Here is a 17,850-nt window from a genome sequence, read left to right on the forward strand (position 1 = left end):
CATACAAACTCCTCAAAGATAAGGCCATGGTCGAGAATTGAACTCATGACCCCAGTGCTGAGAGACAGAAGTGCTAACCACTTAGCCACCGTGCTGACCTTCAAGGGACTTTATGCTTTAGTTGCACATGCATTCACCCAATCTACTCATCCCAGCATAGAAAGTCACAAGTGCAGCTTACTGAAAGTTCTCAATTACATGTTATTTTACTGGGCATTGTGGAATGTGCAAGTGCAAGTGCAATTTTTCACAAGAGAGTTCAACTTTTTTAACTCTAACTTCGGTCCAATATCTATCTTATCTGTGTGGAGTTTGTATGTTCTCCCTGTGTTTGCGTGGGTTTCCTCTGGGTGCTCTGATTTCCTCCCACACACTAAAAACATACTGGTAGGTTAATTGGCTGCTATCAAAATGGACCCTAGTCTCTCCCTCTCTGTCTGTCTGTGTCTGAGTGTGTGTCTATATTAGGGAATTTAGACTGCAAGCTCCAATGGGGCAGGGACTGATGTGAACCCTATGTTATCTTACCTTACCCGCATTCCCTTCAGTTTTCCCATATTTATACATCAAACATTGTAAAACAAACTAAGGTAAATAAAGAATTTACAAAACAAATAAAAGAAAAATTGAAAATAAAAGTAAACAGTAATGATCATGAAAATGTCCCCATTAATTACAGTTACATCTCTTTTCTCTATCTTTTATTGATAGAACATACCCCTAAGCTGTAATGGACAATATATGGTATTAGCAGACAAACTTTTTTCTGTATCTGCGCTAAAGACACATTACACTTTTAAGTACTATAGGTTAAAGTGGGCGGAGTATATCTGAAGAATAGGGTTTCAAGCAGCATTTTATTGAAAATGATCATCAGTGATTTTCTGATCAATGTTTGAAAAAATACACTATATATTTATTTTAAATACTTCATTTTAAATAATTAAATAATTGCATAAGAGCTATTCGCTGTATCTTTATTTTGCACAGTATACATATGTCCTTAGTGTGTATGTAGAAATGCAGCCGCATGAATAAAGCATGTCCCAATCTTGAAAATTTGACAGATCATCAAATGTGCAAATTTACTGGACATCTGGCAGAAAAAATATTGAAGGGAACACCAGGCTCTAATATTTTTGGTTTTTGGTTTTTAAATTAAACAAAGCTTTCCTCCTAAATAGTAAAAACAAATGTAGTTCCAGTTTTAATAATGTTTCACCAGGATCAATTAAAATAATTGTGCAAATATATTTTTAGAATAATTATTGTAACTATATATTATTTGTATTATTTAACTACTAGCATTTTATAATTCAGTAATTGGTGGCTGTGAAATGTCTAGTTTTCAGACAATTTAATTAGAACTAATTCTACATTATTCTTTCTATAACAATTATAGTTTCTTTGTACTGCAAGTGTTGGGATAATACATTCTGTTCTGATAATGCAATTAAAATGCTTAATTCTAAAAGCATATATTAATAATAAGAGCTTAAGTTTTGACCTTGAAAGCAAATGTGTTCAGCGATTTACTCTGACAACAATTACTTGATGATAAATAACATATTTCTAAGAATGACTATTAATGCAGTAAGCTTTCAGATAAGTGATAATTCACTCAAGTTTTTCCTTGCAAAAGCAAAGTATACAAAACAAAAGTCTATATAATTACAAGAAGTTGCAAAGAAAGGCAGGGCAGAGGCTACCGTTCAATATTCTAAACACAATTATAACAGATTAAGCACACAAAATCAAGACAATTTTGATAACTCTATGAGTAATTAAATCACATGTAAATTAAATCTTTATTAAAAAGGCAAAACACATGCATATTATTTATTAATGTTTAAACAAAGCTTTAAAATAAATGAAACCCTAAATACTTATTTTAAAGGGACACACACATTCAAACTGGAAAAAATGTGAGACAAACTCTTTTTTCAAACACATTTTTTTTGTATAGATGCATCTATTGTTGAGACAAGCTCTTACACTGGTGTATGCCTTTATTCTACATAGATATTCATGTACACATACTGTGCTCAAGAATTTGCCTGCTTACAGTCCTGGATAGGAATGAACATGTTGAGAAAAGTAAAAATATCAATTCAACTTCAGCCTTATATCAGTTTTGGACCACTAATTGGACCAACTACTAATTATATATATATACAAACGTTTTTAAGCTTACAATGTAGTAACAACATTACATGGAAAGTTTATGAGAAAATTATAGTGAACAAATGAGGATGTCAGTGAACGTAGAGAGTGAGGAGAACAATTATATAGTCAATGTGACCATAATGCATTTGTCCAAAGCACATTGGTCAATGTTCCATTGCTTTCCATATGGTAGACACATCTTTAAAAAACTGGGCATGAGAGGTCTAAAGATCTCCATGGAGTGGCTGTGCTTGCACCAGCAGTTTTACATTGCATTAATAACTTATATTTATGGATAACTCAGTGTGTCAAAAAGGGAAAAAAACTGAGATATTTGTAATGATAAGTTAATAATAGGGAATGGATTTTTAAATTACAAATGGATTTCTATCCATAATTGATATATGATAAGACCATCATGTATGTAAAAAGGTTCCATGCTGTGATATCGAATACTAATTGGTTCAGGAAAAATGTCTTGTTTGAGTCCCCAGGCATAAGGCACCAGTGGTACACCATTTTGATTATATTGATGCTTGGTTATGTATTGTTTGTGCATCACAACGCACTCACCGCACCCATGAATGTTACTTAAGGGATTAAAAAAGATACAAAATGACATAAAATAGAACGCTTATTTAGGGGCATATAATCTGCTTATTGGGGTAATGGCAGAATTTAAACAGATTTCAATTAGATTGATCCCAGAAAGTCTGATACCAAGAATAGTTTGTAATGGGACCACGTTAAAAACTAATTTATCATTCTGGGGTGGGGTCTGCATGGGGCTATCCCCTTACAAATTCTTTTATTAAATTGTAGATGTTTTAACAAACCATTTGAACCCAAAACCACTAGAAAAATAATTAATTTAAAGGTGAAAATATTCCTGTATATGTGGCAGTGTTGAAGAGTGACAGTTTGGAGTGGATTTATGAGATGCAGTAGGTTTAAGTATGCATAGTAACAGTATGGTAAATCTGGTATGATCAGTAAAAGTGTTCAAAAATGTAACTGAACTGATACAGAGTTAACATTAGAATGTACAGTGTCTATTGCAATTTCAATAGAGACAACAGCAAATGATAACCCAGAGTTACAGCAAAAATGACTTGAATGTATTAAATACTTGTGACAGGATGGAATGCCTATGCCACCCTGTCTGTTGTTGCTGGGAAACGGCTGGACTTACTTTGCCACCGTTCCCTTTTGTTATCCCAAATGTGCCTTCTTGCCGCAGTAGGAGGGGCTTACAATGCTACCACCACTGAACTCCTTTATGGCGCCCAGAACCACATTCCTTCTGGTTAACTGTCACTGCTAGTGTACTCCTGTGCTGGTACACTTGGGCTGGTAACTCCGGACCTCTTACTATGGATCCGGATTGCTGTGGATGGATCCTCCCTGGCCTATCTTACTGACCAGAGCTGCATGGGTAGCAGGCAGAGCGGTGGTACTGGAAAAGCTTGGGTCCAAACCTCAGACAGCCGGAGAACGAATTCGATTTTAGGGTCTAATCGGCAGGTCACAGGATTACAGCAATATTGAAGAAGTTGTCAAGCAGGTCTTTGAAGCAGAGTGATGTTTATTGCTCAAGGGTCCTGACAAGGACAGTTCCACTGATTAAAGGTATCAGTGGTCAGGTCAGATGGAACATCAGAATGATACATTACATGCTCACACAGCTCACCTTTTATACAGTTCTGACATAACTCCTAACAGAGGTAAGTCAGCCCCTTGGACCTAGCTGGCTCCAACCCGTCTAGAATATTCGCTCAGATCTCAGGATGTAATCTAATTTTGCACTTAATAATTGAACTTCCATATCAACTTGATTTCCATCAGATCCCAGGATGTAATCTAGTTTTGTATCTAACACAATTTAACTTCCCCATCCCGTTTACCAAAACAAGGATTTACATGCATTGCAAAGCTAATGATATTTACATTTATCTGTAAAATTCTAGAAACTCTGTGATGTCCGGCATCTTTGTTTTAGACGCAGGAAATGTAGCAGCACATTTTAAATTAAACCTTCCTGTCTCCAAGTGAAACCTCACACATCAAAAGGCCTGATTAGCATTAGACCTTTTTGTTCCAACAGTTGCAGAATACACATTCCCAAAAACAGGTTTAAACTTCTAACAAGTCATTTACCCACATTACAATACACAGCAGACTTTCTAAACAAAGGCTCATTGTATCAGCTATATACATCAGAAATAAGGTGTTTCCTTTAGCAAGGGTAAACAGAAAAAACAACTTTTCTACCCTGGTTTCAGAGATAACGATTTCCTATCTCACAATATACACAATATAAAAAATAAGTGTACATGCAATTACAAAAATAAGTTCCCTGCGCTATTTGCTTTAAATGCATTTTCACCAAAAGTTATTTAATAGTGATCCAGTCACAATACTAAACATATTTTAAACAGACATTGTCTTGTTTTCAATGTGGGCGTACCTCGCATGACACCAGCCACTGTTGGTTTAGACATAAAGACGCAGGAAATGTCATAAAGAAGGACATATTGAAAGATTGTGCAGGTCAGGAAGAACCTACAATAAGGTAATTAAAGAGCAAACTCACCATGAACAAAATAAACAATATCAAATTATTTTTATGTACAGACGTTCATATTGGTTACAGAACACCATATTCTTGTGCATATATTCAGTCCAAATAAGGCAGTTCTTGCAATGAAAGTTGTCATATTACATAGATGTTATTCTTGTGAGCTTACACTTTTGAGATTGAATTTAAAGGAATGACATTTAACTGTAAATTTCTTAGATTGTCACAATTCCCTCTACAACAAGCTGATGAGCCTGTGCTAGCAGACCAAGAGGATATGTTTCACTCAATAATAGTAGAACAGCTTCCAATAACTAATGCTGTCATCAAGGGAGAGATCCAAAATGATACAATATTATCTAAAGTTTATGATATTACAGTTAAAGATCGGCCAAAACATGACAACTCATTATATCCAGGATTCTCAGAAAGAAGAAATCAACTGTCTGTATGTTAAAGAACATTAATGTGTAGACTGAGAGTATTAGCGCCTACCAAGCTTCATATAAGAATATTGAAAGAATTATGCATTGGCACAATGAAAATGAAGGCCTTAGCTAGAAGTTATGTATGGTGGCCTGGAATCAATGTTCAGTTCAAATCAAGAACTAAAGATGTGTGAAGGATACTAAAAGATTGAAAATGCATCTCCACCAGCTCCATTACACCCTTGGGAATGGCCCTCCTCTCCTTAGCAAAGTGTACATATTAATTTTGCAGGTTCATTCATGGATCACATGACTCTGATTGTGTTGGAAGCACATTCTTAGTTACCTGAAAACCACAAGCCTACATTATCTGAGATACTGTTTTGAGAATTATATTCTCTAGAAATAGGTTACTGAAATAAATCTGCAGTGATAATGGACATCAATTAATTTCAGAAGATTGAAAAGTAAAGGCATAAAACACTTCACTTCAGCAACATACCATCCTGCCACAAATGAATTCTCTTATTGTATACTCTTGAAGTTGGAAAATGCTTATATCATCATTATGTAGATCAAATCTTTAATACACAAGGGAGAGTGGTCACAAACTCATGTGTCAGAGCAGTACAAAATCAATTCAAGAGCCAAATGTAATGTTAGCTGAATAACATCAAGGGGTAAATGTAGTAACCTCCGGATTGTTGAACTCCCGCGAGTTCGCCGTCTTCAGAGCTTAAATTTAAAGCGACGCTGCCTTGTAAAGGGTAACTCCCCTTTACAAGGCAGCGCCGCTTTAAATTTAAGCGCTGAAGACGGCGAACTCACAGGAGTTCAACAATCCGGAGGTTACTACATTTACCCCCAAGTTGCTTCAGCAGAAATGTCCATTCAACAAGATGTAACTCCAGAGACATTAGTAGCTACATCAGATACCAAACAAGAATGTGAGTCTTTAATGGAACTAGAAAAAGTCCCAGAGTCTACAAAGGAAACACAATTTACAGTCCTATGCCCAATGGTTTCACATCTGTTATTCTGAAAGCCAATGGAGACCTCATCAAAGACTCAGTTTATAGTGTTTAAGTATTCATATATATTCATGTAATGAATGTATTTGTGTCTAATTATTTCATTGAATGTTAACCATATTGTATTTCTTGTCTACAGGAGGAATGTAGTATATGTTGACTACCTTATATTTCCACGATGATAGACGTTAGCAGTTTGTTCTAAAACATGTATGTATATCATGTGTCCAACTGTCATGTTTTGCATCATGCACATGAGCTCAAAAATAAATTCCGGCTGCTGTTCCTAATATATTTTAGTGATCAGCATATTTATTCAAAATTGCATACAATTTTAAATCTTGATTGGGCCTCAACCATGACACTTAGAATTTTACCATATCTCACTATATTGTTCTTTGGGTAGTTTGCAAGCACTTTGCACTGCTTTGCAGGGGGCATGTGTGTGAGGATTCAGCCAAAATGCAGTAAATGGAGGACATTTTGATTTCTTAGGATTATAGATCTAAATTATCTTATACCCTTCCTGCCTTGAAAAATATGCTTTAAACTTGGGTTAATATAAAATGTGCTGCTTGCTCAGTTTATTGAAGGAAGAGTTAGATGGACAGAGTCAGATATCAATGTGACTCTCCTGCAGTGCTATGTCAGTGGGTCAAACTTTTGACTCAATCATTATAATGTAACATGTAAAAAGTGCTCAGCATGTGCATACATACATAGCCAACATGCAGTCAGAAAAAGCAGTCAGAAAAAAAAAAGAAAAAAATATCTACACAATCAAAATTCTTCAGATGAGACTTAACAGAAAAATAGCAAACAAAATAATAATACAAGCAAGATATTTTATAGCAAAGTATTCAAATTAAAACAGTCTTTGTAAAAAATAAATAAGTTGGATGTATGAATATTTTTTATGCAGCAGTGCATTTGACACCACAATGTCAACTGGGCCTCATAACACTCAACTGTTGGAAACCCTGCTGCTTACACTGTCTAATACTCAGACTGTGGCTTCCAGCTTGATTTCATTACCAACCTCTCATAATGACACTGCCCTTGTCACGCTCATCCGCAAAAAAACTCTTTGCTACTGCGAACATGCCAATGATCTGATTGGCCACAGATTCATAATGTTCCACTTCAAATCACATGGACACATTGGTGTGCAATATCTTAGTGAAAAACAACATAAACAGTAACAAGAAATGAACACGATGCAGTATTTTTATTATTCTATTCTCTATGGGCCTGATTCATTAAGGATAGTTAAGCAAAAGTAAGTAAGGAAGGAAGGCAAAACCATGTTGCATTGTAGGGGCAGGTAAATATAAAATGTGATGGCAGATTTATATTTGGGGTAGTGAATATCCTAGATCAACTTTAAATTTCAGTGTACAAATAACCTATCAAGTATTTGTGTGCTACATGAAAAAACAGCCAGTATTTTCCTTTTCTGCCAAATAATGAACTAATTTGCACCCCTTGCATTGCAACAGTTTTGTCTAGAAAACTTTAGTTTGAAAACTTACTAAATTTTTTTTGCTTAACTTTCCTTAATGAGTCAGGCCCTATATCTCTGGCATATTGGCTCATTTATGTTTAATTAAATATAAAAGGTTTATTAAGCAATTTTTATTTGCATGTTTTCCAACTTTTGTTTGACATGTTATTAAAGAAAGGTGTTAAGATTTGCATTTTTTGTATTGGTAAGTTATATGTGAAGATAAGTGGATTTTTCACTTCAGTCCTCGTTTCGGCATGGACATATAATTTTGTTTCCTTCTCTGGCAGAATTGGGTCAAATGGAATTGATGCTATTGTCATCTCAGCTCTATTTATAGAACAAAACAGTGTGGAAAGGGCATTCCGCTAAAAGGTGAAGCAAAGAATGAACTTCTGTGAAACACTTGGATTTTGCGCACTGGAAGATGTATGGATGCAAAACAAAGAGAAGTTGTCCCACTGGAATACACTGAGGCGTTTGGCATTGTAGTCAAAATTCTGAGGGTTCAGCTGAGTACATGAATTGTGGGGGTTTGGTAATGTGCACAGTTTGTAGGCACTGCTTGGGAGCATGTAGCATGTACTGAGGTACACGGATGGATTGGCACTGGTTGGGTAGCGAGGTGGGTGCAATAAGGTACACAATTGTTTTGGCACTGGTTGGACAGCATATAGCGTGTAATGAGGTAAACAGATGTGTTGGAACTGTTTAAACAGCGTGTAGTATGCAATAAGGTACACAAATGTGTTTGCACTCTTTGAACAGCGCATAGTGTGCAATAAAGTACATTGATCTGTAGGCACTCTTTTAACAGCACAGAGCTTGCAAGAAGGTACACATATGTGTTGGCACTTGTAAGGCAGTAAAGAAATGAACACAATGGAGTATATTGGAAGGACCCTGTAGAGCAACGATAGACAGCAAGTGAAGTGGAGTATACACATATAAGTGACAATAGCTAACTGGTGGAATTGGTACAGACAGATACACTGGAATGGAGTACAAGACCCCCACTGGACTTTACCAGAGATCTCAGCAATAGAATATGGACTGCGCAGTGTGAGAACCCTGGTCACGGCCTAGTGTAGTTGGTTCCCTCCGTGTGTCACTCACCAGACTGTTAGTTCCTCTGGCTCAAGACCTGGGTCCCTCTCTGTCTTGCCGGCGCCTGTCTTGCGCCACGGCCACCCGCCATCTTGACCAGGGGTCTGCGCATGTGCAGTCCTACAGACTGTTAAAACCTTGTTCCTCTCCTCATTGGATGATTAATTACTTCTCACTATTTAAGACACCTGCTGTCCTTCTACCTTTGCCTGTTCTTGGTCCTCATTCCGCTGAGGTACCAAGGAGTTCCCTGTTCCTGTTTATGGTACCTGTTTGCTGTGGACTCTACCTGCTCCTGGACAAGTCTCCATTCCACATCAGTGGTAATACCTGCCAGCCGCAGACCGCTCCACGCTACTTTGTATTCTACCTGCTCCTGGACAAGTCTCCATTCCATAACAGTGGTAATACCTGCCAGCCGCAGATTGCTCCACGCTACTTTGTATTCTACCTGCTCCTGGACAAGTCAGTGGTAATACCTGCCAGTCACAGACCGCTTCACGCTACTTCGTATCTTACCTGCACCTGGACAAGTCTTCACTCCATGTCAGTGGTAATACCTGCCAGTCGCAGACCGCTCCACGCTACCTTGTATTCTACCTGCTCCTGGACAAGTCGCCATTCCACATCAGTGGTAATACCTGCCAGTCGCAGACCGCTTCACGCTACTTCGTATCTTACCTGCACCTGGACAAGTCTTCACTCCACGTCAGTGGCAATACCTGTCAGCCGCAGACCGCTTCACGCTACTTCGTATCTTACCTGCACCTGGACAAGTCTTCTCTCCATGCCAGTGGTAATACCTGCCAGCCGCAGACCGCTCCATGTTACTTTGTATCTTACCTGCACCTGGACAAGTCTTCATTCCACGCCAGTGGTAATATCTGCCAGCCTACTCTAAAGCTACATTGTATGTTTCCTATTACCGGGACTAAGTTTTACTGTACAGCTGTAGTGATAGCTGCGAGTCGCTGACTCTTCCACTACATTGTATTATTGGCTGTCCGTATAGACTTTTCTTCAGTTGTCAAGCATCTGCCTGTTTTAAGTTACCTGCGTGCTAGGCACTTCGGAACTCTCTCCTCCCATTATTGCTGGTCATCATTGTTTCTACTACTCAGAGACTATATATATATATATATATATATATATATATATATATATATATATATATATTTCTTCTGGCATTCCCTCTTCTATTCAGTTAAAGCAGATCCGTGTTTTCATTGTGTATAGCTGTATCCGCATATTCACCATACTCCCCAGAGGGCCGCGACCTGCACAGTGGAAGCCGCTAAAGCCCATTCTTCCTTGTGGGAGTTCCTGGAGAAGACCAGCCACTGTGTTAGACTCCGCGCCTCCGGTGGGTAAAGCTACATCTGGTGAATTCTGGGTCAAAAATCCTACTGCCCGTGACACAGTGAAAGCAGAAGCAGACTACTTAGCTGGTATAAGTACTCTGCCGAAAACCCCACAGATGGAAATGCAGGCGTGAAGACAACACTTCCTAGTGGGTTCTTTAAAATCACCTAAGCAGATTGTTGGAACCAAAAAGCAATTTATTCTGTAGATGGCAATACAAGCATGTGGATATACAATCACCTGACAGATGCGATTCTTTGTAGGTCTAGCATACACATGTGAAGGAAGCGCAGTTCCTAGTCACTAATCCACTTACACAGCTTACACATGTGACGAAAGCGCAGTTACTAGTCACTAATCAACGAACACAGTATACACATCTGACTGAAAGGCAGTTCCTAAACACTCAAAATCACAGGTTATATTGCTTTCAATATTCCCACAGTGGTGGGGCTAGTGGTGGGAGGCTTAGGGACAGTAAAGTCAGTTTGTGATAGGTGGGAAATTAATCATTCTTAACCCTGAGTGTCCCCTGTGGAGAAGGTGCCTAGAGTCTATTGCAGGGTACTAGAATACAATAACTTTGTTGGCTAATCTTGAAAAGCTTGATACAACTTTAAAACACATTTACAGTATTAAAACATATTGAAGCATTGGATAACGTGGGCACTAGAAGCACCCAACAGTCCTGTACTTAGAGGCACCATTTAATTAAAGTCCAATGGTAATGGAGAAGTAGGACTAGGACTATAAAAGTCCATTAACCTGATCCTTGGTTTCCTCACAGCAGATATGGCTGTGCAGCTGTTGATGAGATTGGACACAGGAGTTGAAGAAACACGAATAAATACTATACTACCTAATATAGTCCTGGAAAGGGAGTATTAATGTTGGATACATTTGATGCGCAGGGACTTGAGGAATGTACTGAGCAGATTTTTATAGTTTCTGATTGATTATTGATTCCCTGCATCAGTACTGGAGGTTAGATGTAACACCTGAGAGAGGTGTTATGTCGTCTGTAGCCTAAGGCTGAGCCCAGATGGGTTCTGCTAAGGATTCAAATTCCGAGATGACCCGTTTAGTAGCCGGGGTCTGTTCCATGTCTGAGCCTTCATCATGGGCCCCGTGTGGAGATGAAGGGGAAGGAACAGATGTTAAACATTTGTCCTGGTGCTGAAAGTTGTGGGTGATCTCAGTGTTGGCTAGCTTCCTCTGGTGGGAGGAAGCTTTCTGCATCTTATTAACAACATGGATGTGGTAGATAGTATTGGAGACTGTGAAAGAACTTACTGTTAGGACATGGCTCTGGAGAGACAGGGTTTGACTGGTATCACATTAGGCTGACCTGAAAAACCATCCGCACGAGGGTCAACTCCAAAGCAAGCTAGAGTAATGAAATCGAATAGAGTGAGAGGAGATTGAGTGCACCTCTCAGATGAGGAGCACTGTGGCAGTTGGGTGCAAAAGGAAAGAGCACGGTGCCATTGAGGGTTGGCTGTGGGAATCTCTGTAGTAGAGTGAAAGTAGGCATCTGTATAGCCCAAAATAGCAATCAGTGGTGGGTTGACACACCAGAAAGAGCATCTGAGGCACTGACTGGTTTTGCAAGCTGATATAGGTGTCGTTCACCGGGAAATGGGCAGCATCAGTAGTGGAATGGGTAAGATCCCTCATAAAGTGGTGGCAGTGTGTTTGTTTTTTCCTGGCAAGTGCGGTTGTGGTCAAGCAAGGACAGCATCTCAGTTGTGCACCAACTCCCTCTTTATCCCACCACTGGCTTCCCACTAACTGATCTATATTTTACTGGGTGGACAATGTTTTTATTTGTTGCAGATTATTATTAAGTGTCATAATGGTAAATGGCCACTAGGTGCCAGTAGGGCTGCAATTGGTAAGGACAGTTGGCAACCAGGTTGGTACAACTAAACTGTTCAGGCAAAGTAGAGGTGTTACAATAATAGGGGCTTGCCTGTATGAATTAACAGGTGCACAAGAGGCTGAATGGTGAACCTAGGTGCAGGTGCACATACCTCTCAGGTGACAGCTCACTTTGAGGTACAGCAGCGGAGTCGCGTTGTGCTCCAGGAGGCTGTGCTTCTGGAGCAGTGGAAACACTGTGAGAGTGTGCACTCCTGTTTTATGCAGTCTCCAGTGTGTTGCCATCAGCTGGTGTGAGGGGGTCCTCTGTTAAGCGGAGGGCACCTGCCTCCTTGTTATCACAGGAAGGGAGGATCCAGCAGGTGAGATTGTACTGGGGGAGAAGGGATACGTGCAAATCGGATGTGCGCCAGGAAGTCACTGCACCCACGATGGTGCTTCCTGAGGTCAAGGTCTATGATTGAGGACGGCTCCAGCTCAGCAGTTGTGGGCACCTGAGGTCCTGTGTATGGGAGCCAGGCTGCAAGAATGCGGCTGCAGGGTCAACAGGTTGAAGGTGAGTGACGTTGTGTCCTGGGAGCAGGACAGATGGAGCCTGCAGGAGTCCAAAGAGGGGAGTGCAGCATAGGCCCCAGATGACATTAGGGCAGCTGCACCGTCGACTTCCTTCTCGGTTCCCTTAATATCACCCTGGAGGGGTGTAGCAGGTGGTAGTGTAAGGTAGTGGCCAGGTCCAGCTGGTTAATCTCAGTGTTTTTGCGTTTTAAGCTCCGTGGAACAGGGAGCTAGCAGCCAGCACAGCCTTCCTTGGTGCCACCCAAACCACGCCCTCTGGTCATTATGGTTATGGAGAGCCCGTAGTAGATGCAGGAGCAGAGTGACTGGTTGATTTTATTTAAAACCCTTTGCTAGGTTGTCATGGATGTACTCTGGCATTACCTCAGTCTCTGACAATGAGTGTAAGTATACCCTACCTGGAGTTGGGAACTTCCCTGGAACCAGTTCAATCCCGCAGTCATCCTCTTGGTGGGGTAATATATGCTCTGCTCTCAGTTTGTTGAAGATGTCAAAGAATTAAGAGTAGTGGGAGGGTAGGGTGGTGTTGGAGGTAGGCCAATCATGTCTAAGATTGCTGGTACTGACAACTTAATTGTAAATTATGAGCATTATATCTCTACATCACAAAATTTGAATCAAAACAAAATGACTCTCTATTTACATGTTACTATCTGAAATACCCACTGTTGCCTGGGTTTAAATTATCAACTTATTAAGTTATCAATGCGTTGGATGTAACTGTCAACCTTTTAAAAATAATTAGCAACTTAGCAACTTTCCAAAACATCCATGAGGTTGCTGCCCGATGTTTTTGTTTTTACATTGAAAGTCATTCAAATCCATCTAATGGAAGGCCCAAAACAGGCTCCCTGGGTACTGCCCAGCCTACACCAATGGTCGGTCTGACCGGGACCTCAACCCTCCAGTATGTCTTCTGAGATCCAATGTTACCAGTCTGTCAAGTTTTCATTCAAATCCATCCAGTGGAAGGGTCAGAACTGGCTCTCTCAGAGTCAAAGTTCTGCCCAATGTACACCAACGGGAGGTCCGACCGAGACACTAACCCCCATAAAACCTGGCCAGGATCCAACTGGACAACCTCGCATTGGTTTCATCCCAGTCAGTGCAGGTGTGCCCGAATGCAGGCTCAGAACTGCCTAGCCGAGTCAACGCAGTCAAGCAGGGTCAACCGACGTTGCGCGAGTCCAATTTATAACGTGTAGCAATTTTTTTATATCTTAGCAAATTATTTGGTAAATAGAAAATAAGATTTGTTGCGTTGTTGTTATGTCATGTTGTTGCAAGTTTTCCTTCCAGCAGTCAAAATATTGTTTACAATGAAAAGTAAAATACTTTTGATAATGGCATCCAAAAGAAATTGACACAATCACTTCAATATATAGAGAATACAACGGTCAAGCAGATGAAACAAGGAGGTTGCAAACACTCACTAATACAGAACACAGAAAGGAAAAAGCTCAAACCTGGGTTTGATCACAATGCTAAAGACCTGAATAATATGCAAATATAGTGCTCAAATGTTCACAATGTGTAGTCAAATAAACACATAAAAAATAACAGTAGCTCACAGATCACCAGATGTAGTGATAATAACCAAATTTAATAACAGGTACACATAAGTAACAAAATCTTGGATAAAAACAAATATATAAAATGCAAACATGATAAGTGTGTTTATTTGAATACACATTGTGCACATTTGAGCACTATATTTGAGTATTATTCAGGTCTTTAATCAAACCCAGGTTTGAGCTTTTTCCAATCCAAAAAAATATGTTTTCAATATTTGTCGCTCTGTCGCTTTGATGCTATGTGGTGTAATTGGTTACTTTTTCAATACTAAATGACTATGTAAGATTTTGCAGCTTTAACCTGTGAGTTGTGGAAGATATTCCTCAACAAACAAACAAACAAGCAAAGAAACAAATAAACTTCTTCATATATGTGTATATATATATATATACATATATATATATATATATATATATATATATATAACCGAAAAAAGACATAGATCCTCTGCACTCTGTATGTACAGACTGGGGTGCATGAGGGGGTTGCCCACATTGTATAGACAATAAACAGGGGTGCTCCGCACTCTCCAAACGCATAATTAATGCTGTACTAACCCTGTTTTAATATAGAAAAGTGCTTTTCTTTACATTAATTAATTCCAACTTGTGTCAGCTGAGTCCCAGGTCTCCTACGGCTGTTAGTGCTTGGGAAAGACTTGCCTTTAAAAGCTGTCTGCAGGTAAGCCTTTAGCCCAGATAAAAAGCATTTGATCATGTTAAGACTGACCAGAAAGGGGAGACTTTGGCGTGAGTTGGTCAGCTTGACATATATTGCAATACGTGGAACTAACATTCCCTGTTTTAATATTGAGAAGTAGTTAGCACAGCATTAATTATGTGTCTGGTGTTTGGTGAGAGCAGAGTACTTCTGTTTCATTTATATATCTAAACACACACACACACACACACATATATATATATATATATATATATATATATATATATATATAGATAGATAGATAGATATATATATATATATATATATATATATATATATATATATATATATGAGAATGTTAAAATAGCGCTATATTTATCAGGACAGAAATGTGCAGACATAGTTACATGTACAGAGGTAGTGGGAGGATGCACTTGACAGTGGAATAAGTACGAGCTGCAATTTGGACGGGGTAAACCAGTCCCCTCAATAATAGAGTGCAAAAGTGGTCCAGCTGCGCTCAATACTTAATGAACAATTTAGAGCTAAACAAAATGGTGTATAAGCAACAAATGCAAAGGACAAACTAGAATTCGGTGTCTGCGGATGGGTCAGTATCTCGTCAGTACCAAAACAACCAACAGCATTTACATGCACTGGAGACAATGGCTAAGGCAAAGAAATAGAAAGGAAGGAACCGGAGATCAGACCGAACCATAAATAAAAACAGATCCAGATATTTCAAAACAAAAATAACACAAATAACTCAGCAGACAAATCCAAACAGATCGATGGCCAAATTAATCTCAATCAAAACGGCCACTTCAGACAACTCGGGTAGTGGTGTTGCGGGTGTGTAGCGGTGCCTGAGTGCACGGGTACTACACAGAAGTAAAAGCACAGTCTGTGGCTGTATCGAGTGGGCCAGTGGAGGCGTATGAAGCGCTATGCAGAGATCACTGTAGAGCTGTGGACAGCTCAGATATCCAGTGCTGCTCGCTTGTGTAATTACCTTATGCAGGGTGTAAGTAGGCTCAGTGGTGGGCGGAGTTGGAAAGCCGGTGTTGAGTGGCGTTGTGTGCCGCGCATGCGCGGCTCGAGGTAGGAATAAGAAAGGGAGAATCTACATAGTGAAGCACTGTATATGGGTTTATTCTGAAAACAGAAATACACTTACATCAAAGCAACTTGGTATATGGCACATAAACTGAGTAACTATTACAGGTTGCAGATTGCAGGAGATAATAGTAGTGTTATCTCCTGCAACACCGGCTTTCCAACTCCGCTTCCGACCTCCCGCCGAGCGCACAGCGCCTAGCCGTCCTGTATACTGACATCCACGGCTATCCGAGAAGATCTACCCTCGTGACATCACGGGCCATCACAGCCATCAAGCCGTTAGAGTGATCCATCACAACGCGGAGGTCAGCGGGAGCTTCCAGTCATCGCATGCCGCAGACCACCACCCACCTCTGAGCCTACTTACACCCTGCATAAGGTAATTACACAAGCGAGCAGCACTGGATATCTGAGCTGTCCACAGCTCTACAGTGATCTCTGCATAGCGCTTCATACGCCTCCACTGGACCACTCGATACAGCCACTGACTTCTTTTACTTCTGTGTAGTACCCGTGCACTCAGGCACCGCTACACACCCGCATCACCACTACCCGAGTTGTCTGAAGTGGCCGTTTTGATTGAGATTAATTTGGCCATCGATCTGTTTGGATTTGTCTGCTGAGTTATTTGTGTTATTTTTGTTTTGAAATGTCTGGCTCTGTTTTTATTTATGGTTCGGTCTGAACTCCGGTTCCTTCCTTTCTATTTCTTTGCCTTAGCCATTGTCTCCAGTGCGGTAAATGCTGTTGGTTGTTTTTGTACTGACGAGATACTGAGCCATCCGCAGACACCGAATTCTAGTTTGTCCTTTGCATTTGTTGCTTAGACATAGTTACATGAAAAGAATAGATATGAGGATTGCGCTCTACTCCTTTAAGTGGCAAGAGCAGCTATACTTAAAGGGGATATCTCTTCCCTGAATCGATTAAAATAGTAGTGAAGTTAGCGCTCAATTACCCTTTGTGAGATCTTGATTAATTGAAGGAGTACCAAACTAAGAGAGTGTTGTAATGTAATGGATCCTATAATATTATTGAGTTATCTAATAATGGATATAACTATAACATGTGGCAATATATCCAATAGAGTATCAAAAATATGGCTATAAAACTATGTCATAATACAGCATTTAATGTTAAAATAACAGACGTGTGTACCGGATACAGCATAACTTTCAAATAAAACAGTAAATGAATATCCACTTCATATAATGATAAAATAATCCAAACAGAAAAAACTGACTAAAAATGTCTAACATATATTGGGTCGCCTGGAGATGTATGAAAACATACATAAAAGTCTTTTGAATGAATCCGATATTATATGCAGACTCAAAAACAACCTTTTCAGACTTGAAGTCAGTCTCTAAATGAACAAGCACAAGACAAAATCGTGGAGCGTGATGATACTTAGAGTAGCGGGGATCCTGATTGCGATGTCCTGGCACTATTGAAGCAGTAGCGTCCAGACAAGGAAGGAGATGATATGGGTGGTGTGTGGCGTGCGTTCCACAGTGGGACGCACAATACTTGCTTCCGGTATGACGTCACTAGGTAGGTGTGTACCCACGCGTTTCATTCGCTGAGCGAATTTCCTCAGGGGATCGACGATCTTTGTTGTACTTGCATTGTAACATGGTTTGTCCAGAAGATTTACACCTTTTTTTTGCTTTGTTCTCCTTAATGACTTAGGCCCAATGGGCCTGAGTTATTAAGGCAAAAAAGGAGTAAATGTTTTCTGGGACAAACTATGTTACAATTTAAGGGGTGCAAATTAGTTTATTATTTTGCACATAGGTTAAATACTGGCTGTTTTTTCATCTAGCACACAAATATTTGCTAGCTTTATTATTACACTGAAAT

Source organism: Mixophyes fleayi, chromosome 9 (assembly GCF_038048845.1).
Source record: "Mixophyes fleayi isolate aMixFle1 chromosome 9, aMixFle1.hap1, whole genome shotgun sequence".
NCBI lineage: Eukaryota > Metazoa > Chordata > Amphibia > Anura > Limnodynastidae > Mixophyes > Mixophyes fleayi.